This window comes from Pseudophryne corroboree, chromosome 1 (assembly GCF_028390025.1).
Source record: "Pseudophryne corroboree isolate aPseCor3 chromosome 1, aPseCor3.hap2, whole genome shotgun sequence".
Classification (NCBI taxonomy): domain Eukaryota; kingdom Metazoa; phylum Chordata; class Amphibia; order Anura; family Myobatrachidae; genus Pseudophryne; species Pseudophryne corroboree.
This window is the reverse complement of record NC_086444.1, coordinates 435,675,564-435,703,501: the sequence shown is the minus strand read 5'-3', so window position 1 is coordinate 435,703,501 and position 27,938 is coordinate 435,675,564. Positions and strand designations below refer to the sequence as shown.

The window sequence follows — 27,938 nt, the reverse complement described above, 5'->3', positions numbered from 1 at the left end:
ACAAACAGATCTTGTGCAGTCTCTGAGTAGCCCAGGACTTACTCAGCTGCTGTGATCACACCAGCCTGTCCGGGACCGGAATTGAAGTCAGGAACCCTCCCTGCATGGACACGCCTGCCTTTTTCAAACCACTCCCAGAAAACGGTCAATTACCACCCACAACCGGCTTCTTCCTGTCAATCTCCTTGCGAATGCCCGTGCAAATGAATTCTTCGCACAAACCCATTGCTGAGTGGCGATCCACTTTGTACCCATGTGACGCGCCTGCGCAGTGCGGTGCATACGCATGAGCAGTTCTGACCTCATCACAGCGCTGCAAAAAAAGGCAGATGAAGGGTTAAAACACTAGGCTGGAGGTGGGTACAAACAAGGCAGGAACCAGAACACGGATGAGCAGGAAATTTGGCAGAGTATCCACGTAACCAGCAAGGCTTGCAGACAAGGACTGAGAGATGGGCGGAGTGCCTAATAGAGAACCAATGGGGAGCCAGTTATTGAAAAAACTTCATGCAGCTGCAGTGCTGCATGTAGTGCTGTATCACCTCCTGTAACCAGGTGACAACCACCCGGTGTCCCCGTTGCTAAGCAACCAGCGGTTATCACTGGGCAGAGATCTGTGAAGTCCTGGTTGCCTACCAACGACCGGGACCAATTGGAGGGACAAGCCAGATGGCTCGTAAAAGTACCCCTCTTGAAGAGTGGTTAAGGAGCCCCTAAATCCGGGTTTTGTCTGGAAATTCTCAGAAGAATGATTTCTTAAGATCGGTGCATGAAAATCTTCCTGAAATCCATTCTCTCTACTCAGGGCCATAGCCAGTGAAACATGAACTTTACCTGCCCCTGTTCAAACTTGGAGTCCAAGATCTTCTCCACCACATACTCATGATGACTCTGAACCATAGCGGAGAAGGTCTTCTATGATGGCAAACTCTGAATTTCTTACAGTAGAAAGCAGGCTTAAAAGAGAACAATGGAAAGTATTATCAATCTTCACAGACTTTGGTAACTGGAGATGAAAGGCCACAAGGTTTATTTGTTTAATGATCCAAAAGTGGCTAATGTATCGGGCTCCCAGTTTCAGAGAAGGTTGCTGAATTTTAATATTTCGAGCAGACAGCCACACCATGTCACCCACTTTAAATGTACACAATCTTCTATGTTTGCCTGAGAAAGTTCTTGAGCGGAATACAGCCTTGTTAAGAGCTTAATGCACCTTTTTCTAGATCATGCAGCAGATGCCCGGAGGGAGATACTTGAAGAATTTTGTTTCTGGCACAGGTGTCAAACGATTGAACAACATCTCGCAATAGTGGGCCACCACATGGAGCGAGACAGCAGTTCCAGAGTTCTGGTAACACCCAGATGTCCAGAGACCTTATTACAATGGAAGTCAGTGAGCACTGCTCCCCTGAGGCTTTCAGGGACAAACAGAAGCCCGGAAGGTGTTGCAGAAGGTGACTGAGCCTGTAAGAACTGAAATTGGGCAGCTAAATCTTGCTTGAGACCAGCAGAATACATGTAGCAGGAATAATCGGCATCAATGGTCTAGAAGTATTCCGTACCAAAATAAAACTTTGTGATAAAGCGTCAGCCTTAACGTTCTTAGTCCCAGACCTATATGTGATTTTGAAGTCGAATTGAGCAAAGAACAATGCCCAACATGCCTGTCTGGAATTCAATCTCTTTACAGATTTATTTAAGATAAATTCTTGTGATCAGTGAAAATGGTGACAGGATGTTTTGCACCCTCCAACCAATACCTCCAGTCCTCCAAAGACCATGTGATGGCTAAAGGTTCATTTTTGCCGAAGAAAGCTTCTGCAGGAGAGAAATGCAAGAGAAAAATAAACAAGGATGCATTCTAGAGTCTTTAGGGTCCCTCTGAGGCAAGACTGCTCTGACACCTACTTCAGATGCATCTACCTCTACGAAAACTTCTTCAGTTGTTCAAAGGCCTGGAAAGCTGATGGTGACCAACAGGAGGTATAAGCACCTTTTGTGAAAAAAGTGTGTTTAAATCTGCACTAATAATTTGCAAAGCCAGGAACCGACGGATGTCCTTTAAGTTGTTGGGACAGACCCAATCAAGGACTGCCTGTAACTTACTGGGGTCCATGGAGAAGCCTTTGGGGGAGATGATATATCCCAGAAATAAAGTCTTTGCCATCTCAAACTCGCACTTCTCCAATTTAGCATAGAGGTTATTTTCTCAAAGTTTCCGAAGCACAGACTGGACATGATAACAGTGTTCTTTCAAAGAATAAATCACGATATCATGGAGATACACCACAATGAACTTGCTCAAGAATGGCCCTGAGTGAGTATTGAATGCCATCTTTCATTCATCTCCCTCCTTAATCCGAATCAGATTGTAGGCCCCTCGAAGATCACTCATGAAGAATACTACTGCCTCTCATAGCTGGTTGAACAGGACTGATATGAGGGGTAATTGATATGAGTTCTTGACAATGATTTTATTAAGACCATGGTAGTTAATGCAAGAACACAGTTATCCATCCTTTTTGCCCACAAAGAGAAGCCTGCACCTATGGGAGACTTAGATGACTGAATGAAGCCCTTACCTAAATTCTTCTGAATATAATCATCCATAGCCTTGGTCTCATTCAGGGAAAGGACATGCAACCTGCCCTTAGGAAGTCTGGTGTCAGGAATCAAGTTAATAGCACAGTCATAAGGACGATGAGGAGGAAGAGAGTCCACCTTGTTCTTGGAAAAAACATTGGCATAGGCATGATAAGGACGTGTCAATCTTTCAGGAAAGGCATGACAGTCCTGACAGGTAAATTGAGGCAACTGGCAGTAAAATCTAGACTCCACCATATTAGTTCACCTGTCCTCCAATTTACCACGAGATTATGGCTTCTGAGCCCAGGATTATCTGAGCCATGGGGCAGTGTACCAGGTAGAAGTACAGAGTCTCAGAATGGAGGGTGCCAATACTCAACCAGAGAGATGGAGTTTGACACCTCACCTGGCCATTGAGGAGAGGATGCCCATCTAGGCCAAAGATAGTGATGGGGGAGGCCAATTCCTCAACAGGAATTACAGGGGTCTGGGCAAAGGCAAAGTCCATTACATTTTTGGTGGCTCCACTATCCAGAAAGGCCATGACCTTAACCTACTTCTCAGTGACATTCAGTTGTGCTGGGAATAACACTGAATTGGAAGGAGAAATAGAAGATAGGCCCAAATGAATTCTCCAGCATCATTCAGGCCTAGTCTTTTCCCGACTGCGGAGGACAGTAACCAGCAAGTTGACCCTTGCCATTGTAGTACAGGTATAAACTAAGAGTCCGCCTCCTGGCTTTCTCCTCTACGAACAAGCGTTACGCCCCGATCTGCATCGGTTCACCTCTCCGGGGATCAGGAGCTACTGCCCAAGATGACAAAGGTGGCAGTTCCTTCTTCATTCTTCACTCCTGGATTCATCTGTCAACTGTAATTGGCAGCTACATGAGTTGTACCAAGCACTCTGAAGCAGGATGTTGGACCTAACTCATGTTGACATAATGACCGCCATCCTGGGAGCATATATGTATCTTCCACTGAAGAGCACCCTACCAAACTGCAATTTAATTCACAGATTATCATATGTGTGTCCCCCACAAGGTGATTTATGTTTTCTCTATGCTCCTATGTTGAGTATGTGAAACTGTGTTTAAACTGAGTGTCTTTATGCCTAACAGCGAGAGACGCTCAGCACGACTGAGAATGAGACATTCCTAGATGAGTAGTGTACTATACTTTTCTTTATAGTGTTTTAGTCGCATCGCAGATGCAACAAACAACCGCTCGCAGTGTACTAGAAGCGTCAGGCTGTGATTTTAATTGCACGTTTTACACAAAGAAAGTTAGCAAGATATAGTTTGGGAAGGCCGCACAGGAAAATTTCATAAGATGAAGTAATAGTTGTGTCTGGGAAACTGATGCTTATAGGGAAAAGGACCCCATGACTTATCACGTAAATACCTATGCGAGAAATTTCAAAGTTAAGTGGTTGTGATGGTCAGTGGTGCTCCCCTGGGTTTTATAACTAGGTTGAGGGAAACACTGAAGGAAAGAAAGATTACCCATCTTTCTTTTCTTCAGTGTTTCCCCCACACATAGAAAGTTGCAGATGAATCACAGTGGAACTTGACATGGGCGAAAGCTGTGATACATCTGTAAGTATCTAAGTATATGATGTTCACATGTGGCCGTATGAGTCTGAATCTGTGTGATTCAGACTTATACACAGATGTACAAATGTCACCAATCCCATTTTGAGTGTAAAAAGACGCTTGGCATGGCCAAGCCACCCAGCTGTGCCGGGCACAGGTAATTGGCAGAAGGCATAGCCAGCCCCTCTCCTTTAGAAATATTGAAAACAGAAGTTTTGTGCCACGCTCTAGATGTTGGTGCAGGGGGCAATGTGGATGGCTGCTGGGCGGAGTATGGATGTGATCTCTCACCCCCCGCACGTCATGCATGAAGAGAGAGGACACTGCTTCTGCAGCTGTCTCTCTCCCCAACGCAGCACACAGCAGCATATGTGCTGACTGGCGAGAGAGGCTGCCGCTAAAGCAGTGCCTCTCTCTTCCGGCAGTGGCGCGGTCTACAACGGGGAAGGGGGGTAATGGGACCCAGGTCCCCCCAACAGACCTGGGTAAAGAGTATTCGCTCCTTCCTCCCGCTCGGCGGCACTGGACATGGCGTGCCAAGAGGTACTATTCAGCAGCAGTACAAAAGGACACATCTGTAAGTTACTTAAGCATCCAAGTATACGATGTTTAAATACAACCATTCAAATTAGCTTTTATGGCGTTAATGGAAATAAGCAGCTAATATAATACGTGGTGGGTATGGCGGGGGTGCGGCCCGCACCCGGGTGTGACACCAAAATGTTGACTCCTCCGCAGTGACAGGAGCCAGGTGCTGCAGTGTGAAAGTCTCCTACAGCATCCGGCTCCTGTCATAGAAGAGGAGCCAACAACGCAGGGAGACTGCCTCCGGGGCAGCCCAGTACAGCCCCCGGAGTGACGATCTCAGGATTCCCGCAGACCACACTTATATATTTATGACCATGCCACCTTTTTTGCCACGAGCTCATTGTGAGAGGCTTGCATTCTAAAGTGAGGCTTGGCTTATTAAGTGAGTTTGAAACAGCAGCAGGTGAGTATTCTCTGTCTATTCATATAGGGATTGTTATATTGTGGGAAAACTGTGAGAATTTGGCTGTGTTTGTCTATGTGCTTTCTTATGGGCCCTACACACATGCCGATATCACTGCACGATATGAACGATCTCGTTCATTAATGAACGAGATAACGTTCATATCGTGCAGTGTGGAGGCACCAGCGATGAACGATGCGCGACCCCGCGCTCGTTCATCGCTGGTGCTATGTCGGTTGTGCATGCAGGCCAATATGGACGAGATCGTCCATATTTGCCTGCAAGTCTACGGAGCCGGGTGACGGGGGGAGTGAAGAAACTTCACTCCCCCTGTCACTGCCCCCCCCCCGCCGCCGGGTCGCCCGTATCGGCGGTCGGGCAGCTCGGCTGCACATCGCCGAGTGTGTAAGGCCTATTAGAGTGTGAAGAGAAACTAGGAGGAGGAGCGGCTGAATCTAGGTGTGAAGTGATTAGGAGGAGGTAATTAATAAATAAAGCGCTGCATAGCCGGAATCATTTCATGCTTTTTAATAACACATTATTCGGACAATTAACAAATAACATACATATAACACACACACATAGACCCGGCCGGTATTAAAATTACCTTAAATTTAAATGATAAAACTTATCAACCCATAAGATGCAGATCTCACAACATACCCTCTAATTCAATCATGACCTGTCAATGATGCATCACTGGTATGTTAATCAATTGATAACATGTATATAATTTAACTGAGGGGCCCCTGATGACTAGAATTTAACCCTCATCTACTTAGCAGCATATGGTATCCAATATTCAGTCACAATTGTGTCCATATAAGCAGATGGAATGCTAAGCACATGTATATCCAGATATTAGGTTAGTTGGTTAGTATAGCCAGCATTGTCCATAACCTAGATTATGTCAGATGATGGTTAGTGAGTCACTGCAGTCCACCAGAATTAACATGGGCATGCAACCATATTAATATACTGCCCTCTAAATGGGGTTCTCATAATGTGTCCTGGGCACTGGTTACTGAGCGGGCTTGTTTGTAAGGGGTTCTCACTGACCAGCTGATTGTCTGCTGTGCCGAAGTCTCCGCAGCCGACTCCTCCCTTGTATCACGCCACACCTCAGATCCGTTTGTGTAAATGTGTCCCAGATAGATGTACAACCAGGTCCGTGTGCTTTAGACCTCTCTCAACGCGTTTCTCTGCCTACGGACTCAGCGGCTTCCTCCTGAGGCTTTTCCCACCTCTAATACAGAATGCAAATAAAAGGCGGTGGAGGCTTCAAACATCCTACAAATCTCAGCATGCAGTTTTGCTATCTCCTACTTCATCAGAGAAAATTGCTCACAGATTGGACAGCAGCCGAGTCTCCACACTGCCTCTTTCCAAACAAATGCTTTACATCCATTGCACTGCACAAGGCCAAACATTGTATCAGATGTTAATGGTATTGAAAATCTTTGTGTGACTTTTTGTGTATTATAAAACTCACCTTTTTCTGTATTCTAACTCACCTGCTGCTGTTTCAAACTCACTTAATAAGCCAAGCCTCACTTAAGAATGCAAGCCTCTCACAATGAGCAAGCTCACTGAGTCTGGTCACTGTTTATATAGTTTCTCAAGACAGCTGAGCTAGTCAGCCCCTCCTCCTAATCACTTCACACCTAGATTCAGCCCCTCCTCCTCCTAGTTTCTCTTCACACTCTAACAAAGCACAAAGACAAACACAGCCAAATTCTCACAGTTTTCCCACTATATAACAATCCCTAGATGAATAGACAGAGAATACTCACCTGCTGCTGTTTCAAACTCACTTAATAAGCCAAGCCTCACTTTAGAATGCAAGCCTCTCACAATGAGCAAGCTCACTGAGTCTGGTCACTGTTTATATAGTTTCTCAGACAGCTGAGCTAGTCAGCCCCTCCTCCTTATCACTTCACACCTAGATTCAGCCCCTCCTCCTCCTAGTTTCTCTTCACACTTGTCAGTCAGAAAAATATCACTATGCACACTGCCATATTTGCACCTCATGCAAGCTCCCGCTGCGCGTGCGAGAGCTCTCCCGTGCGTGCGCATACTCGCAGTCGCGTGCACCCGCAGGCGCACGATATGCGGATTTACGGTAGAGTTTGTATGCGTCTAGCGGGCGACTCAATCAATATATATTTTAACCATATAATGTATTTTGTAGATCATGGTCCCTTTGATAGATTCTGAAAGTTTAGTTAATATTGCATGTTCATGGACAAAGAGATCCCTCTTTGTTTGATACGAAGGGTCAGACATGGGTCATACAGTGGTGTTTAGTATCCATCGGAAGAGTATTTAATTAGCAATATTCCGGTGTTGGTTTGAAGCGGATTAATCGCTCGTGCGAATAGTTATGGACATAAGAAGTTTATGGACTTTTACTATTATTTGCACTTTATTATCCATGCAGCGGGAAACCTAGTTTCCCACCCACCTGAGCAGTTGGAGGTGGTCACGGCCCACCTGTATGAATCAACCTATGACCTTTTGTTATGGTGCGAAGAGGAATTCCTGTGTCCAATGAACAATAAGAATATAGGATCATTGTACTGTATTATGTGTAGGGTATAAAAGGACAAGCCGACCTGGGCCAGCTCTCTATTCTCTTCAACGGTTCCCATTGCTGATAATCGGGAGCTGGATATCCAGAGGCGCATGCGATTGTTTCCCTTGAGCGTAAGTTTTCTCCGCAATCATATTGTCTTTCTTGTTATTGTGAGCCATATCTCTCTCTCTCTCTCTTCTCTTTCTCTCTCGTTTCTCTTATATAGTTATTGTACTAATATTGTATTTCATGTGTAGTTATCTGGTTAGGTAGTCTATGTTATATTGGTAGTGTATGACTTGTATTGTATTATTCTTTTTGAACGTTCATTCATTTCCTTAAAAGGCGTTAGACCCTTAGACCGGTATTGTGTGTTCATTATATTGCAGTGGGTAATAGGAGCGTCTCTATCGCTCAAACAGCTTTAGTGTAAACCCGCTTACACAGTGTTGCATTCTCATCTTATCACTACGAAAGGATTTACAGTATAAGTACATTGTTTTATGGTATAGTTATAAAGGTTTAACATTGTGAGCGTCTGCGCCGCTGGTGATCTCCTCGTGGTCCCGAGCGTCCGCTACGCTAATAGCGAACCATTACGTTAGTCGGCAGCCAATAGCGTGCCTGCCTGTGATCTCTTGGCCGTGAGCGAACGTGACGCTTGAGTGTCTCGACTACGGCTAAGCGATTGCTACGCAACGTGCGTACCCTTACGGTATTCCATACATCAATAGCGTACAGTGTTCTTAGACCTCTCAAAGGGTTTTAAGTAAGATAAATATTCTGCTTTAACACACTCTAACAAAGCACAAAGACAAACACAGCCAAATTCTCACAGTTTTCCCACAATATAACAATCCCTAGATGAATAGACAGAGAATACTCACCTGCTGCTGTTTCAAACTCACTTAATAAGCCAAGCCTCACTTTAGAATGCAAGCCTCTCACAATGAGCAAGCTCACTGAGTCTGGTCACTGTTTATATAGTTTCTCAGACAGCTGAGCTAGTCAGCCCCTCCTCCTAATCACTTCACACCGAGATTCAGCCCCTCCTCCTCCTAGTTTCTCTTCACACTCTAACAAAGCACAAAGACAAACACAGCTAAATTCTCACAGTTTCCCACAATATAACAATCCCCAGATGAATAGACAGAGAATACTCACCTGCTGCTGTTTCAAACTCACTTAATAAGCCAAGCCTCACTTTAGAATGCAAGCCTCTCACAATGAGCAAGCTCACTGAGTCTGGTCACTGTTTATATAGTTTCTCAGACAGCTGAGCTAGTCAGCCCCTCCTCCTAATCACTTCACACCGAGATTCAGCCCCTCCTCCTCCTAGTTTCTCTTCACACTCTAACAAAGCACAAAGACAAACACAGCTAAATTCTCACAGTTTCCCACAATATAACAATCCCCAGATGAATAGACAGAGAATACTCACCTGCTGCTGTTTCAAACTCACTTAATAAGCCAAGCCTCACTTTAGAATGCAAGCCTCTCACAATGAGCAAGCTCACTGAGTCTGGTCACTGTTTATATAGTTTCTCAGACAGCTGAGCTAGTCAGCCCCTCCTCCTAATCAAAAGAAAAAAACACTTGGCGCTTACTTAGCAAGGAATCTCCTGTAATAAAACCACTAATTTTCCGGATATGCTGTAGCTCTATCAAGGAGATCACTGATTCTCCCAAGAAAAAGTAAAAAAAACTACAAGATAATTAATAAATAAAGCGCTGCATAGCCAGAATCATTTCATGCTTTTTAATAACACATTATTCGGACAATTAACAATTAACATACATACAACACACACACATAGACCCGGCCGGTATTAAAATTACCTTAAATTTAAATGATAAAACTTATCAACCCATAAAATGCAGATCTCACAACATACCCTCTAATTCAATCATGACCTGTCAATGATGCATCACTGGTATGTTAATCAATTGATAACATGTATGTAATTTAACTGAGGGGCCCCTGATGACTAGAATTTAACCCTCAACTACTTAACAGCATATGGTATCCAATATTCAGTCACAATTGTGTCCATATAAGCAGATGGAATGCTAAGCACATGTATATCCAGATATTAGGTTAGTTGGTTAGTATAGCCAGCAATGTCCATAACCTAGATTATGTCAGATGATGGTTAGTGAGTCACTGCAATCCACCAGAATTAACATGGGCATGCAACCATATTAATATACTGCCCTCTAAATGGGGTTCTCATAATGTGTCCTGGGCACTGGTTACTGAGCGGGCTTCAAATAAAAGAGATACGTGGAATACCGCTCGACCAGCGCCTCACTCAACGTCAGTAGAGTTTTAATCACACCCGGCTCTCAGATCCAAAACATCCTTCGGACGTAGTATACAGGAGCATGATCTCAGTATTGGTCATAGGAGGTTATACCGGAAAGAGAGATAATGGGCAACCATAGTGTGATACTGTTTAAAAATTTAATACATCACACAAACAATTAAAATTGAATCATAAAATACACAAACCACACAATGATGGTACAGACATTCACTATTAGGGCTGACACCCTGGGCAACAGTGATAAAAATGGCTGATTACCGGCTAGAAGTAAGAACTGGCTCACGTCAGTTCTAAAAGCATGAATGACACGGAGTAAATCACCAGGCTGCAGCAAGGGATTCCCCAGTCCCAGGACTTCTTCGCACACCGGCTCAGTTCACAATCGTCGCTCCCATTCAGGTAGTCAGTCCAAAAGAGCACCTACGCGTTACGACCCTCCTCGGGTCTTTCTCAAGGTCCGCTCAAATGTGGATGTCTTACACATGCTGTCCTTCTCCTTAAATCCCTACTCCCTTATTCCTATTGGTCCCAGCGCAGCTGATCCTTATACATGATTTCTCTATTAGTCCATGGACATGTACGCTAGGACCACCCCAAAGATAATAATAAATCGTCTACAAGAACCTGTAGACGATTTATTATTATCTTTTTATTCTATTGATTCAGATGCGACTTATGTATTTATCCTAATGAATCTTTGTCTATCCTCGATTTATTAGGAATATTGTGAAAAATAGGATTTATCCAGTCGGAAAGGACTATAAAATATTCATCTATGATGCAACCTCCCGCTTTAAATCTAATCTTTTCGCTGAAATATCATTGTGCTATCAGCCAGATGAGAAGTATAACAGCAGACATACAAACAGTTTTTTCCCCGATGAACACAGAAGCCGTGAGGATGACGGAATGTGCATGATCACTAACGGGAAACCCGTCTTGTTGATTTAAATGTTGACCATAACCACGGCTGTCCCCCTGGTGAGAATCACGTGAGCGGAGTCCCCGAGAGGAGGAGTGCGGGACGTTGCCAGATACGTCACGATGCGGCCGCTGACAGCTCGAGAGATCACGTGATCGGAACGTCTAGGGGGAAGGATCAAGTGACGTCACGTGATATCACGTGACCGCAAATACAGCGGAAGCGGGAGAGCGTCACACTCGAGACGGGCAGTGTGATTGGGGTTGCTAGGAAACTCCTGTGGTAGCTAGGGGTGGTCCTAGCGTACATGTCCATGGACTAATAGAGAAATCATGTATAAGGATCAGCTGCGCTGGGACCAATAGGAATAAGGGAGTAGGGATTTAAGGAGAAGGACAGCATGTGTAAGACATCCACATTTGAGCGGACCTTGAGAAAGACCCGAGGAGGGTCGTAACGCGTAGGTGCTCTTTTGGACTGACTACCTGAATGGGAGCGACGATTGTGAACTGAGCCGGTGTGCGAAGAAGTCCTGGGACTGGGGAATCCCTTGCTGCAGCCTGGTGATTTACTCCGTGTCATTCATGCTTTTAGAACTGACGTGAGCCAGTTCTTACTTCTAGCCGGTAATCAGCCATTTTTATCACTGTTGCCCAGGGTGTCAGCCCTAATAGTGAATGTCTGTACCATCATTGTGTGGTTTGTGTATTTTATGATTCAATTTTAATTGTTTGTGTGATGTATTAAATTTTTAAACAGTATCACACTATGGTTGCCCATTATCTCTCTTTCCGGTATAACCTCCTATGACCAATACTGAGATCATGCTCCTGTATACTACGTCCGAAGGATGTTTTGGATCTGAGAGCCGGGTGTGATTAAAACTCTACTGACGTTGAGTGAGGCGCTGGTCGAGCGGTATTCCACGTATCTCTTTTATTTGAAGCCCGCTCAGTAACCAGTGCCCAGGACACATTATGAGAACCCCATTTAGAGGGCAGTATATTAATATGGTTGCATGCCCATGTTAATTCTGGTGGATTGCAGTGACTCACTAACCATCATCTGACATAATCTAGGTTATGGACATTGCTGGCTATACTAACCAACTAACCTAATATCTGGATATACATGTGCTTAGCATTCCATCTGCTTATATGGACACAATTGTGACTGAATATTGGATACCATATGCTGTTAAGTAGTTGAGGGTTAAATTCTAGTCATCAGGGGCCCCTCAGTTAAATTACATACATGTTATCAATTGATTAACATACCAGTGATGCATCATTGACAGGTCATGATTGAATTAGAGGGTATGTTGTGAGATCTGCATTTTATGGGTTGATAAGTTTTATCATTTAAATTTAAGGTAATTTTAATACCGGCCGGGTCTATGTGTGTGTGTTGTATGTATGTTAATTGTTAATTGTCCGAATAATGTGTTATTAAAAAGCATGAAATGATTCTGGCTATGCAGCGCTTTATTTATCAATTATCTTGTAGTTTTTTTTACTTTTTCTTGGGAGAATCAGTGATCTCCTTGATAGAGCTACAGCATATCCGGAAAATTAGTGGTTTTATTACAGGAGATTCCTTGCTAAGTAAGCGCCAAGTGTTTTTTTCTTTTGATTAGGAGGAGGGGCTGACTAGCTCAGCTGTCTGAGAAACTATATAAACAGTGACCAGACTCAGTGAGCTTGCTCATTGTGAGAGGCTTGCATTCTAAAGTGAGGCTTGGCTTATTAAGTGAGTTTGAAACAGCAGCAGGTGAGTATTCTCTGTCTATTCATCTGGGGATTGTTATATTGTGGGAAACTGTGAGAATTTTGCTGTGTTTGTCTTTGTGCTTTGTTAGAGTGTGAAGAGAAACTAGGAGGAGGAGTAGCTGAATCTCGGTGTGAAGTGATTAGGAGGAGGGGCTGACTAGCTCAGCTGTCTGAGAAACTATATAAACAGTGACCAGACTCAGTGAGCTTGCTCATTGTGAGAGGCTTGCATTCTAAAGTGAGGCTTGGCTTATTAAGTGAGTTTGAAACAGCAGCAGGTGAGTATTCTCTGTCTATTCATCTGGGGATTGTTATATTGTGGGAAACTGTGAGAATTTAGCTGTGTTTGTCTTTGTGCTTTGTTAGAGTGTGAAGAGAAACTAGGAGGAGGAGGGGCTTAATCTCGGTGTGAAGTGATTAGGAGGAGGGGCTGACTAGCTCAGCTGTCTGAGAAACTATATAAACAGTGACCAGACTCAGTGAGCTTGCTCATTGTGAGAGGCTTGCATTCTAAAGTGAGGCTTGGCTTATTAAGTGAGTTTGAAACAGCAGCAGGTGAGTATTCTCTGTCTATTCATCTAGGGATTGTTATATTGTGGGAAAACTGTGAGAATTTGGCTGTGTTTGTCTTTGTGCTTTGTTAGAGTGTGTTAAAGCAGAATATTTATCTTACTTAAAACCCTTTGAGAGGTCTAAGAACACTGTACGCTATTGACGTATGGAATACCGTAAGGGTACGCACGTTGCGTAGCAATCGCTTAGCCGTAGTCGAGACGCTCAAGCGTCACGTTCGCTCACGGCCAAGAGATCACAGGCAGGCACGCTATTGGCTGCCGACTAACGTAATGGTTCGCTATTAGCGTAGCGGACGCTCGGGACCACGAGGAGATCACCAGCGGCGCAGACGCTCACAATGTTAAACCTTTATAACTATACCATAAAACAATGTACTTATACTGTAAATCCTTTCGTAGTGATAAGATGAGAATGCAACACTGTGTAAGCGGGTTTACACTAAAGCTGTTTGAGCGATAGAGACGCTCCTATTACCCACTGCAATATAATGAACACACAATACCGGTCTAAGGGTCTAACGCCTTTTAAGGAAATGAATGAACGTTCAAAAAGAATAATACAATACAAGTCATACACTACCAATATAACATAGACTACCTAACCAGATAACTACACATGAAATACAATATTAGTACAATAACTATATAAGAGAAACGAGAGAGAAAGAGAAGAGAGAGAGAGAGAGATATGGCTCACAATAACAAGAAAGACAATATGATTGCGGAGAAAACTTACGCTCAAGGGAAACAATCGCATGCGCCTCTGGATATCCAGCTCCCGATTATCAGCAATGAGAACCGTTGAAGAGAATAGAGAGCTGGCCCAGGTCGGCTTGTCCTTTTATACCCTACACATAATACAGTACAATGGTCCTATATTCTTATTGTTCATTGGACACAGGAATTCCTCTTCGCACCATAACAAAAGGTCATAGGTTGATTCATACAGGTGGGCCGTGACCACCTCCAACTGCTCAGGTGGGTGGGAAACTAGGTTTCCCGCTGCATGGATAATAAAGTGCAAATAATAGTAAAAGTCCATAAACTTCTTATGTCCATAACTATTCGCACGAGCGATTAATCCGCTTCAAACCAACACCGGAATATTGCTAATTAAATACTCTTCCGATGGATACTAAACACCACTGTATGACCCATGTCTGACCCTTCGTATCAAACAAAGAGGGATCTCTTTGTCCATGAACATGCTATATTAACTAAACTTTCAGAATCTATCAAAGGGACCATGATCTACAAAATACATTATATGGTTAAAATATATATCGATTGAGTCGCCCGCTAGACGCATACAAACTCTACCGTAAATCCGCATATCGTGCGCCTGCGGGTGCACGCGACTGCGAGTATGCGCACGCACGGGAGAGCTCTCGCACGCGCAGCGGGAGCTTGCATGAGGTGCAAATATGGCAGTGTGCATAGTGATATTTTTCTGACTGACAAGTGTGAAGAGAAACTAGGAGGAGGAGGGGCTGAATCTAGGTGTGAAGTGATAAGGAGGAGGGGCTGACTAGCTCAGCTGTCTGAGAAACTATATAAACAGTGACCAGACTCAGTGAGCTTGCTCATTGTGAGAGGCTTGCATTCTAAAGTGAGGCTTGGCTTATTAAGTGAGTTTGAAACAGCAGCAGGTGAGTATTCTCTGTCTATTCATCTAGGGATTGTTATATAGTGGGAAAACTGTGAGAATTTGGCTGTGTTTGTCTTTGTGCTTTGTTAGAGTGTGAAGAGAAACTAGGAGGAGGAGGGGCTGAATCTAGGTGTGAAGTGATTAGGAGGAGGGGCTGACTAGCTCAGCTGTCTTGAGAAACTATATAAACAGTGACCAGACTCAGTGAGCTTGCTCATTGTGAGAGGCTTGCATTCTTAAGTGAGGCTTGGCTTATTAAGTGAGTTTGAAACAGCAGCAGGTGAGTTAGAATACAGAAAAAGGTGAGTTTTATAATACACAAAAAGTCACACAAAGATTTTCAATACCATTAACATCTGATACAATGTTTGGCCTTGTGCAGTGCAATGGATGTAAAGCATTTGTTTGGAAAGAGGCAGTGTGGAGACTCGGCTGCTGTCCAATCTGTGAGCAATTTTCTCTGATGAAGGAGGAGATAGCAAAACTGCATGCTGAGATTTGTAGGATGTTTGAAGCCTCCACCGCCTCAGAGAGCAACCAGAAGACATTCTACCTGGACTACTGTGGGCTCTCAAGGGCAGAGATTTCCAGAGGGACACAGACAGCTCCCGCAAGCAGTGACACTGCAAAACTCATATGCTACTCTTGCAGGGCTGGAAGATACAACTAATAGAGTTAATACAGAACAGGAGGATATGGGGACTTCTACCAACTATAGGAACAGGAAATGGAACAGAAAAATTGCATCCCCAAAAAGGACTGCACTTCTCTTGGGAGATTCCATTATTAGAGGAATACATCTGGGAAATGCAAATGAAGTAGAGAAACAAATAAGGTGCTTACCTGGAGCCACAGCTCCAAGGGATAAAGAGCGCATGCTTAGAATTGTGAAGGCAGCAAGAAAAGATGGGGAGGTGGATGTCATTGTCCACCTAGGGACAAATGACCTGGCAAATGCTGAACTCATGGCCGTAAAAGATGAATTTAGGAAGTTAGGGACTGCTCTGAAGCAGGTGGCAACCACTGTATCTTTTTCAGAAGTATTGCCAGTACACAGAGGGGAAGACAGAACTCATCGCATCAGAAACTTCAATGTTTGGCTAAGGACCTGGTGCAATGAGGAGAGATTTGGATTTATAAGCCACACTCACACCATCTGGCAAGATAGGAGCTTATACAAAAGTGACGGCCTGCACCCATCTTCAAGGGGAACGAGAATACTAACTGAACAGTTTGGATGCTTCATCAAGAACTATTTAAACTAACAGAGGGGGGCAGTGAACCAAACAAGAATAAAGAAATCTGCTCCCCCAACACAGGGGTATTGTTTCTGCAGGCAAAGGGAATAGGAAGCATATCCACAGCAATAGAAGATAATTCAGATCAAAATCAAATAAAAATAGGCAGAGAGAAGAACATAGCTAGGAACAGAAAAAGCACAAATAAAACTCTAAAAGCTATGTGTGCAAATGCTAGGAGCTTAGGAAATAAAATCCCAGAACTAATTGCAATAATGACAAGGGATGATCTAGACATTGTAGCAATTACAGAGTCATGGTACAATGAAAATCATGACTGGGACATAGCTATAGCGGGATATACTTTATTTAGGAAGGACAGAATTGGAAAAATCGGAGGAGGGGTAGCAATGTATGTAAAAAAAATGCATAAATACTACATTAATACAAAGTATTGAAGAAAAAACTGAGGCCCTTTGGGTGACCATAGAAACAGGGGAAAAGTCGATTATTCGTATTGGCGTGATATACAGGCCACCAGGTCAGGAAGAGGAACTCGACAAGTACCTATTGCAGGACATAACTAAAATGGCATTAAAAGGAGAGGTAATAATCATGGGAGATTTTAATCTGCCTGATGTAAACTGGGAAGTGTTTGTTGCTAGTTCCACTAGAAGTAGGGACATTTTAAATTCCCTTCAGGGAGCATCCCTCCACCAATTGGTGAGGGAGCCCACTCGGAAAGACGCTATATTAGACTTAATACTTACAAATGGAGACAGAATATCGGATGAAAAAGTGGGTGAAAACCTGGGATCCAGTGATCATCAAGCAGTATGGTTCAGCATAAAGATAGAGACTGACTCATCCCATACAAAAACAAAGGTGTTGGATTTTAGGAAGGCTGATTTTGTAGGGATGGGAAAATGTGTAAGCGATTCTTTTCAGGGAGTGTTCGGAAAAATGCAGGCGTGCCAGGAAAAATGCAGGCGTGGCTGGGCGAACGCAGGGCGTGTTTGTGATGTTAAAACAGGAACTGAACAGTCTGGAGTGATCGCAAGCGCTGAGTTGGTTTTGAGCTACTCAGAAACTGCACATAAAAACTTTGTCGCCGCTGTGCGATCCTTTCATTCGCACTTCTGCTAAGCTAAAATACACTCCCAGTAGGCGGCGGCGGCATAGCATTTGCACGGCCTCTTCCTCGCTTCCACTTTTGTACAGTGGGACTACGTTTGCTCTTTTCCAGTCCTCTGGAATTACTCCTGTAGCTAATGACTGGTTGAATAATTCTGTCAATGGTGCTACCAGCACCTCTTTAAGTTCTTTTAGTATCCTTGGATGTATCCCATCTGGCCCCATAGATTTGTCCACTTTCAGCTTTGAGAGTTCTGTTAGGACCTTCTGCTCTGTAAATGGTGCATGGCCTACATCACAAAACATACCCAGAAAGACTAAGAAATCTCAATATGTATAGTTTGGAGCAGAGAAGGGAAAGGGGGGACATGATAGAAACTTTCAAATATATCAAGGGTTTTAACAAAGTCCAGGAGGGAAACATTCTCCAAATGAAGAGAAGCAATAGGACACGAGGACATGCACTGAGACTGGAGGGGGGGAGGTTCAGGGGAAATTTGCGGAAAAATTACTTCACAGAAAGGGTAGTGGACAAGTGGAATAGACTCCCATCAGAGGTGGTAGAGGCTAAGACAGTAGAGCAATTTAAACATGCATGGGATAGACATAAGGATATCCTTACAAATAAATAAGGATCAAATAAGGTTAGAGATAAAAATAATGTTAAAAAAAAAAAGGGGCGGACTAGATGGGCCAAGTGGTTCTTATCTGCCGTCAAATTCTATGTTTCTATGAGCGCGCCAGGAGATCAAGGGTGCACACTGGGTGTCACCACACCCGATGATGCCTCTGATGCTGACCTAATTTTCTAAAGAGCACATTACAATGCTGATGACATTGTTACTATTACTATATAGAATTTCACACTTGGCTTCTGGTAAAATTGGACGACCGCAGTGAAACATTGCAAATATATGTATTCCTATATGTACATACATAAAGAAATGTAGAAGACGATGTGAGACTATACCACAATTTTAAATGTAGAAATTAAAATTAAATATTTATAATAAAGCTCAATTGTAGCATTTAATAAATACACACCAGTGGTCTGTTTATAAAATCAACTCTGCCCTTCTAATATGCGGAAACTGTACTAATCAGAGCAGACTTAAATATCCCTGGAATGTAACAAGACAGAAAGCAGGAGATACTGCAGATCAGGGCCGGTTCAAGGGCGCTCTGCGCCCCGGGCAGGAAATGGGGCGTGGCCTAATACAGGGGGCGTGGTCAATTACGCCCCCTGTACATTGAAAGCGCCGCTTGAATGCTGAGCGGTGTGCGATGACGTCATCGCGCACCGCACAGCAAAAGGTCCTCTCCACGAAGGGAAACTAGACGCTATGAGTCTAGTTCCCTTCGTAGAGAGGACCTTTGCTGTGCGGTGCGCGATGACGTCATCGCGCACCGCTCAGCAAAGTTACTCTCCAGGAAGGGAAACTAGACGCATAGCGTCTAGTTCCCTTCAGGAGGCGGACGGGGACGGGGATGGGGACGGGGACGGCAGCGGAGGCGGACAGGGACACAGCGGGCAGCAGTGGCGGATCTTGCCACGGTGCGGCGCCCTCCGGATGGCGCCAGCGCCCTCCGGAAGGCGGCGCCCCGGGCAAAAGTCCTGCTTGCCCGTGGCAAGATCCGCCACTGCTGCAGATAACTCCTGCTTTCTAGTCGCTAGCCCTAGCATCAGCCATCCCCATACTATTCTATGAGGGCAGTATTTAACAAGATCTTTAAAGTGATCTTTGGTGGTCATTCCGAGTTGATCGCTCGCTAGCAGTTTTTAGCAGCCGTGCAAATGCTATGCCGCCGCCTACTGGGAGTGTATTTTAGCTTAGCAGAAGTGCGAACGAAAGGATCGCACAGCGGCGACAGTTTTTATGTGCAGTTTCTGAGTAGCTCAAAACCAACTCAGCGCTTGCGATCACTCCAGACTGTTCAGTTCCTGTTTTAACATCACAAACACGCCCTGCGTTCGCCCAGCCACGCCTGCATTTTTCCTGGCATGCCTGCGTTTTTCCGAACACTCACTGAAAATTGGTCAGTTAACACCCAGAAATGCCCTCTTCCTGTCAATCACTCTGCGGTCAGCAGTGCGACTGAAAAGCTTGCTAGACCCTGTGTGAAACTACATCATTCGTTGTGATAGTACGACGCGTGCGCATTGCGCTGCATACGCATAAGTGACATTTTTTTGCCTCTTCGCTGCACAGCGAACGAATGCAGCTAGCGATCAACTCGGAATGACCACCTTTGCCCTAATTTAATTTTCATACAGCCTCATAGCCTTGCATAATTGCACTTAAAAGTTATTTTTCCAGTCTAGCCCATTGCCCCTGCTCCTAGTTTTCTATATACTGTACAGTAGCATCTGCTCTCCCTTCCTCTATCACTGGTGACACATAAACACATGCAGGCAGTCAGCGCCAGATAATGTAATTTCTCTCTCTTGCTCTCTCTCTCTCTTTCTCTCTCTCTATGTGCAGTATTGTGATGATACAGGGTAATTAGCTCGATAGAGGGGTGTATTGTGCATTTTCTAGTGCTTAAATCAGGTTCCACACATAGGTTTTCCAGTGAATAAATGAACTGGTGCTTTATTGTCAGCATTCAACATAAATTAACATAAAATAATAAACAGCCTAGCTCCTGAGTAGGGCACTAGCTCCCTGCTTCACCCCTCACTATGCTTGACAGATAGTATGCAGGCAAAGTCTCTCTTACATAAAGTGTCACAGTCTTGCCTGCTTCCTTGCAAGATAACACAGGCCCCAAGCTGGCTTGGCTCACTACCACAGCTCCACAGATGCAGTGTCAAAGTTTTGTGGTCTTGTCTTCTACAGATGTAGACACTGGCCTTCGCCTAAAAAAAGTCAGATTAACATTGTCAAAAACGGCCAAAACCTATCGGATTTGGCCTCATATTGAATACTGAACTGTCGGATCCTTTCCGTCGGAAAGGATCCGACATCAATTGAATATACACCTTAATTGTTCATATTTTGTATTTAAAAATCTCTAAACAAATTATTATTCACTGAGAAGGGTGTCCCAGTGTTACTACAGTTTGTCCCAACATTTTTGCCTTTAAAAAAGGATTTTTCCTTATTTTTCACCTAGTCTGACGCTGAGAACTAAAATCGGCGTTACTTCAATTTGAGACTAGCATTAACTTCCTGTAACAAGGATTTTTTTTAACTGTATGGCAAAAAGGGGTGGTCTTCAGTATGCCGAATGTTGGGATCCCGGCGCACAGTATACCAGCGCCGGGATCCCGACACCCAGCATACCGACAGCTATTCTCCCTCGTGGGGGTCCACGACCCCCCTGGAGGGAGAATAAATAGCGTGGCGCGCATAGCACGCCACCGTGCCCGCATAGCGCGCCACCGTGCCTGCAGCGTTGCGAGCGCAGCGAGCCCGCAAGGGGCTCCTTTGCGCTCGCCACACTGTCGGTATGCCAGCGGTCGGGCTCCCGGCGCCGGTATGCTGGTCGCCAGGAGCCCGGCCGCCGGCATACCATACTACACCCGGCAAAAAGTTGTGGCCACAGATTTTTAACCCACCTTAAGCAATTTTCAGCCAACTCGCAGCTAATCAGTTAAGCCCCTTAGAGTAGGATACATTTGAGCACAGATATTTTGCAGAATTAAGGTGCGTACACACTGGGTGTTTTTGCCCAGCGTGTATGCACAGCGATGATCGCTGACATCGCTGGGCTGGACAGCGATGCCAGCGGGGGTGAGCGACTTTCCATAGCAGGACGCTATGGAAAGCCGCTCACCCCGCCGTTCATCTACTGGTAATACTGGTAATACCAATAGATGAACGGCGGCTGCCAGCGATGAAGCGGGAGCGCGCATCCAGCGCTCATCGCTGGGGCATACACACTGGGCGGTTTTGAGCTGAAAGCAGCTCAACACACCAAAAGTGACCTGCTTTCAGCTCAAACTCGCCCAGTGTGTATGGGCCTTAAGATGGCCGAAAAATGAAAAGTGTGTATGTTAAGTCAGACATCTCAAGATGTGTACAACTCCAATTAATATTTATGACAGGCATACAAATATTGTATGTCAGGTTTATATAAGTGTGTAGAATTATGCTCAGTGATTGCATATCAATGCTGCGTGACAGTGTTTGTAGTAAATGCTAAATTTGCTTCACCCTATTGGTACACAATATCATAATGGAGAGTCATAGGGGTCTATTCATCATCACTTAATTTATACAAAAGCAACTGAAACTTAACATTTTCACCTCCTTTTATATAAATTAAGCCAGTGTGCAAGTCATCAAAAAGGTACCGCAGGAGATATCATAGATAAATTCATCAAGCGCAGATAATACAATCTGGAGTTGGCATTTGTTCCCTTACACATTGGCCCTCATTCCGAGTTGTTCGCTCGGTATTTTTCATCGCATCGCAGTGAAAATCCGCTTAGTACGCATGCGCAATGTTCGCACTGCGACTGCGCCAAGTAACTTTACTATGATGAAAGTATTTTTACTCACGGCTTTTTCTTCGCTCCGGCGATCGTAATGTGATTGACAGGAAATGGGTGTTACTGGGCGGAAACACGGCGTTTCAGGGGCGTGTGGCTGAAAACGCTACCGTTTCCGGAAAAAACGCAGGAGTGGCCGGGGAAACGGTGGGAGTGCCTGGGCGAACGCTGGGTGTGTTTGTGACGTCAACCAGGAACGACAAGCACTGAAATGATCGCACAGGCAGAGTAAGTCTGGAGCTACTCTGAAACTGCTAAGTAGTTAGTAATCGCAATATTGCGAATACATCGGTCGCAATTTTAAGAAGCTAAGATTCACTCCCAGTAGGCGGCGGCTTAGCGTGTGTAACTCTGCTAAAATCGCCTTGCGACCGATCAACTCGGAATGAGGGCCATTGTTCCCTTTCTCGTTACAAAGAAGGATCACACATGTGCAGCTGCTTTGCAGAGATCAGACTCAGCACTGCACAGCAAAGAATTTATGGAGACAGCTCATTTTTGGATCAGCTGTCTCTGCGTTGGAGAAATGATGAATTGTTCCAGCACCCGGTCGCGAATAGAAAACGTAATTATCGGGGGCCGCCCAGCCCACAATAATTACCATAATTAATAGGCCCCATAGTCACAGGAGAGCATAGTGCACAGGTTCTCAAACTCGGTCCTCAGGGCCCCACACAGTGCATGTTTTGCAGTTCTCACAGAATCGCAAGTGAAATAATTAGCTCCACCTGTGGACCTTTTAAAATGTGTCAGTGAGTAATTAATACACCTGTGCACCTGCTGGGTGACCTGCAAAACATGCACTGTGGTGGGTCCTGAGGACCGAGTTTGAGAACCACTGGCATAGTGTCTCCACAGAAATTAATAAATGTGCAATATTAATTACATAGTAACACCTTCACATTCATTGCTTATCATTTAAAAATCCATTAGCAAACATATTTCCTGCTTTATCCTGATCAAAATGGCAAGTTAGTGAAATAGATGTTAGTAATGTAATATGATGTAGCCACAATGCTAATGAATTAATCTAATCTGGAGAGGTAAATATAAAAATGGGCAATCAGAAGCAGCTATTTACTGTAGTGCTGCTGGTGGCATTTTGTATCTTTACACAAGTCTTGCATAACCTGCACATGCCTACTAAAAGTTGTATACAGTATATAGATTTTATTATGTCATTTATACCCCTTTCCAGGGCGGGTTAAGCCTTGGGGGGCCCGGGGCACTTAAGGGCCCATGGGAAGGGAGGGGTGGGGGGTGTATGGATTAGTTTGTGCACACACCCCAACATGATCCAGTCCAGGAGGGACAAAATGCTCTCTGCTTGGACTTACCTCTCAATGTACTATATGATTGGAATCACCTGTGTTCAACTATTTAATTGATAAGAAACGTATTTCAACACAGGTAATTGCAATCATAAATTAAGAGGGAAACCCATACAGAGAGCTTTTTATCCATTCTAGAATGGGTCATGTTGGAAGGTATGGATTGTTTATATTAAGTTTAGACCAATGGTGTATATTAGATTTAAACTAATAGTTTAATAATGCCTGGGTATTGTTTATAGCTCCACCTAATTGAGAGACAACTATTTTATAAAGTTTCCTGTAGTGGAACAAAGACAAATTAACCTTAAAATACACACAGAAAAATAAAATCTATAATTTATCTTGCAAGAATGCATTCGCAGCAGCCTCTGTACTACTTACACACAGGGACAGGACTTAGGAGGACTCTGTGTGTGTCTCTCTTTTTAGACCCAACTGCTCTCATTAGGTAATAGGTTACAAAGGACCCAGATACCCAGGCAGTAAGGAGGAGATCTGGGATCCCTGGATCACTTACAGCTCTCACCCCATCCTATCTCTCCTCTGGTCGGGAAGCTCTGATGGTATCTCATGAAACCTGATACGCCTGTGTCTCTGGCTGTACTGCATACTGTCCTGCTCACATTCTGGCTGTCTGCTTCTGCTGCTGCACAAGAGAGAGATCTAGTGATATAAGTGTGCTACAGCTGGATGCTCCCCCCCCCCCACTCCCCGACAGAGGGGGCCCAGGGTACAGTATGCCCCGCTCACCCAGCACCCTCCCCCCTTTAATCTGGCTATGTCCCTTTCACACCAAAATCCCAGGTTCAGACCAGGAATTTGAACATGGTTCTGGCAAGGATAAGACCTAGGTCAGACCCCATTCACACTGCACATCTGATCCGGGTTATTTCTGGGTAGGCGCTGTTTACACTGAAGCAAGGTCTGTCCTTGTAAAACCTACGGACTTCTCAAAAATACAACAAAAGTACTTAAAACATACATTACACAAAAGTTTGGGTTTTCCCAATATATATATATATATATATATTATTATTTTTTTCACCTACCTGATAAAATGATAAAGATTTTGGCCCTCATTCCGAGTTGTTCGCTCGGTAATTTTCTTTGAATCGCAGCGATTTTCCGCTAATTGCGCATGCGCAATGTTCGCACTGCGACTGCACCAAGTAAATTTGCTAAGAAGTTTGGTATTTTACTCACGGCATTACGAGGTTTTTTCTTCGTTCTGGTGATCGGAGTGTGATTGACAGGAAGTGGTTGTTTCTGGGCGTAAACTGGCCGTTTTATGGGAGTGTGTGAAAAAACGCTGCCGTTTCTGGGAAAAACGCGGGAGTGGCTGAAGAAACGGGGGAGTGTCTGGGCGAACGCTGGGTGTGTTTGACGTCAAACCAGGAACGACAAGCACTGAACTGATTGCACTGGAAGAGTAAGTCTCGAGCTACTCAGAAACTGCACAGAAAAATCTTTTCGCAATATTGCGAATACTTCGTTCGCAATTCTGCTAAGCTAAGATACACTGCCAGAGGGCGGCGGCTTAGCGTGTGTACTGCTGCGAAAAGCGGCTAGCGAGCGAACAACTCGGAATGAGGGCCTTTGTACATATCAACAAAATTATTATTTTTTCTGTAAAATGCTTTTACACAATTTTTCTTCAACATTTTCATATGCTACAAATATACACAAAATAGTTCCAAAATTACAATAAAAAAATCTGACAACATTTAGTATTAGGGATGAAAGCAGTGCCTACTAGCTATGGACATAACATGAAATCCCTAAACACATTCAACAAACATACATAAAAACTAAAACAAAAAAAATGGGACTACTATCATGTAGAGATGAGCGGGTTCGGTTTCTCTGAATCCGAACCCGCCAGAACTTCATGTTTTTTTTCACGGGTCCGAGCGACTCGGATCTTCCCGCCTTGCTCGGTTAACCCGAGCGCGCCCGAACGTCATCATGACGCTGTCGGATTCTCGCGAGGCTCGGATTCTATCGCGAGACTCGGATTCTATATAAGGAGCCGCGCGTCGCCGCCATTTTCACACGTGCATTGAGATTGATAGGGAGAGGACGTGGCTGGCGTCCTCTCCGTTTAGAATTAGAATAGATTAGAGAGACACTTGATTTACTAATTTTGGGGAGCATTAGGAGTACTCAGTAGTGTACAGTGCAGAGTTTTGCTGATAGTGACCAGTGACCACCACTTTTATTTATAATCCGTTCTCTGCCTGAAAAAAGCGATACACAGCACACAGTGACTCAGTCACATACCATATCTGTGTGCACTGCTCAGGCTCAGGCCAGTGTGCTGCATCATCTATTATCTATATATAATATTATATATATCTGTCTGACTGCTCAGCTCACACAGCTTATAATTGTGGGGGAGACTGGGGAGCACTACTGCAGTGCCAGTTATAGGTTATAGCAGGAGCCAGGAGTACATAATATAATCCGTTCTCTGCCTGAAAAAAGCGATACACAGCACACAGTGACTCAGTCACATACCATATCTGTGTGCACTGCTCAGGCTCAGGCCAGTGTGCTGCATCATCTATTATCTATATATAATATTATATATATCTGTCTGACTGCTCAGCTCACACAGCTTATAATTGTGGGGGAGACTGGGGAGCACTACTGCAGTGCCAGTTATAGGTTATAGCAGGAGCCAGGAGTACATAATATAATCCGTTCTCTGCCTGAAAAAAGCGATACACAGCACACAGTGACTCAGTCACATACCATATCTGTGTGCACTGCTCAGGCTCAGGCCAGTGTGCTGCATCATCTATTATCTATATATAATATTATATATATCTGTCTGACTGCTCAGCTCACACAGCTTATAATTGTGGGGGAGACTGGGGAGCACTACTGCAGTGCCAGTTATAGGTTATAGCAGGAGCCAGGAGTACATAATATATTATATAGTGAGTGACCACCAGACACACAGTGCAGTTTATTTAATATATCCGTTCTCTGCCTGAAAAAAGCGATACACACAGTGACTCAGTCAGTCACATACCATATCTGTGTGCACTGCTCAGGCTCAGGCCAGTGTGCTGCATCATCTATATATATTATATATCTGTCTGACTGCTCAGCTCACACAGCTTATAATTGTGGGGGAGACTGGGGAGCACTACTGCAGTGCCAGTTATAGGTTATAGCAGGAGCCAGGAGTACATAATATTATATTAAAATTAAACAGTGCACACTTTTGCTGCAGGAGTGCCACTGCCAGTGTGACTAGTGACCAGTGACCTGACCACCAGTATATAATATTAGTAGTATACTATCTCTTTATCAACCAGTCTATATATTAGCAGCAGACACAGTACAGTGCGGTAGTTCACGGCTGTGGCTACCTCTGTGTCGGCACTCGGCAGCCCGTCCATAATTGTATATACCACCTAACCGTGGTTTTTTTTTCTTTCTTTATACATACATACTAGTTACGAGTATACTATCTCTTTATCAACCAGTCTATATATTAGCAGCAGACACAGTACAGTGCGGTAGTTCACGGCTGTGGCTACCTCTGTGTCGGCACTCGGCAGCCCGTCCATAATTGTATATACCACCTAACCGTGTTTTTTTTTTCTTTCTTTATACATACATACTAGTTACGAGTATACTATCTCTTTATCAACCAGTCTATATATTAGCAGCAGACACAGTACAGTGCGGTAGTTCACGGCTGTGGCTACCTCTGTGTCGGCACTCGGCAGCCCGTCCATAATTGTATATACCACCTAACCGTGGTTTTTTTTTCATTCTTTATACATACATACTAGTTACGAGTATACTATCTCTTTATCAACCAGTCTATATTAGCAGCAGACACAGTACAGTGCGGTAGTTCACGGCTGTGGCTACCTCTGTGTCGGCACTCGGCAGCCCGTCCATAATTGTATATACCACCTAACCGTGGTTTTTTTTTCTTTCTTTATACATACATACTAGTTACGAGTATACTATCTCTTTATCAACCAGTCTATATATTAGCAGCAGACACAGTACAGTGCGGTAGTTCACGGCTGTGGCTACCTCTGTGTCGGCACTCGGCAGCCCGTCCATAATTGTATATACCACCTAACCGTGGTTTTTTTTTCTTTCTTTATACATACATACTAGTTACGAGTATACTATCTCTTTATCAACCAGTCTATATATTAGCAGCAGACACAGTACAGTGCGGTAGTTCACGGCTGTGGCTACCTCTGTGTCGGCACTCGGCAGCCCGTCCATAATTGTATATACCACCTAACCGTGGTTTTTTTTTCTTTCTTTATACATACATACTAGTTACGAGTATACTATCTCTTTATCAACCAGTCTATATATTAGCAGCAGACACAGTACAGTGCGGTAGTTCACGGCTGTGGCTACCTCTGTGTCGGCACTCGGCAGCCCGTCCATAATTGTATATATCACCTAACCGTGGTTTTTTTTTCATTCTTTATACATACATACTAGTTACGAGTATACTATCTCTTTATCAACCAGTCTATATTAGCAGCAGACACAGTACAGTGCGGTAGTTCACGGCTGTGGCTACCTCTGTGTCGGCACTCGGCAGCCCGTCCATAATTGTATATACCACCTAACCGTGGTTTTTTTTTCTTTCTTTATACATACATACTAGTTACGAGTATACTATCTCTTTATCAACCAGTCTATATATTAGCAGCAGACACAGTACAGTGCGGTAGTTCACGGCTGTGGCTACCT

General features: G+C 44.2%; 1 protein-coding gene across 5 annotated transcripts in view; it reads left to right on the top strand.

Annotated features, from left to right (window-relative positions):
* LOC134891018 (leukotriene B4 receptor 1-like) overlaps positions 1–27,938 on the top strand; it is a 150,425-nt gene that overhangs the window by 80,067 nt on the left and 42,420 nt on the right. Inside the window, exon 1 of one of the 5 annotated variants that reach the window (XM_063913506.1) lies at positions 14,903–14,989. The exons of 2 other annotated variants lie outside the window; for them this stretch is intronic. The gene's annotated coding sequence lies outside the window, so the exon portion shown is untranslated. Of the gene's footprint in view, positions 1–14,902; positions 14,990–15,125; positions 15,291–27,938 lie in introns of those variants that run through there. 2 more of the 5 variants (XM_063913507.1, XM_063913505.1) reach the window with 2 other exon arrangements.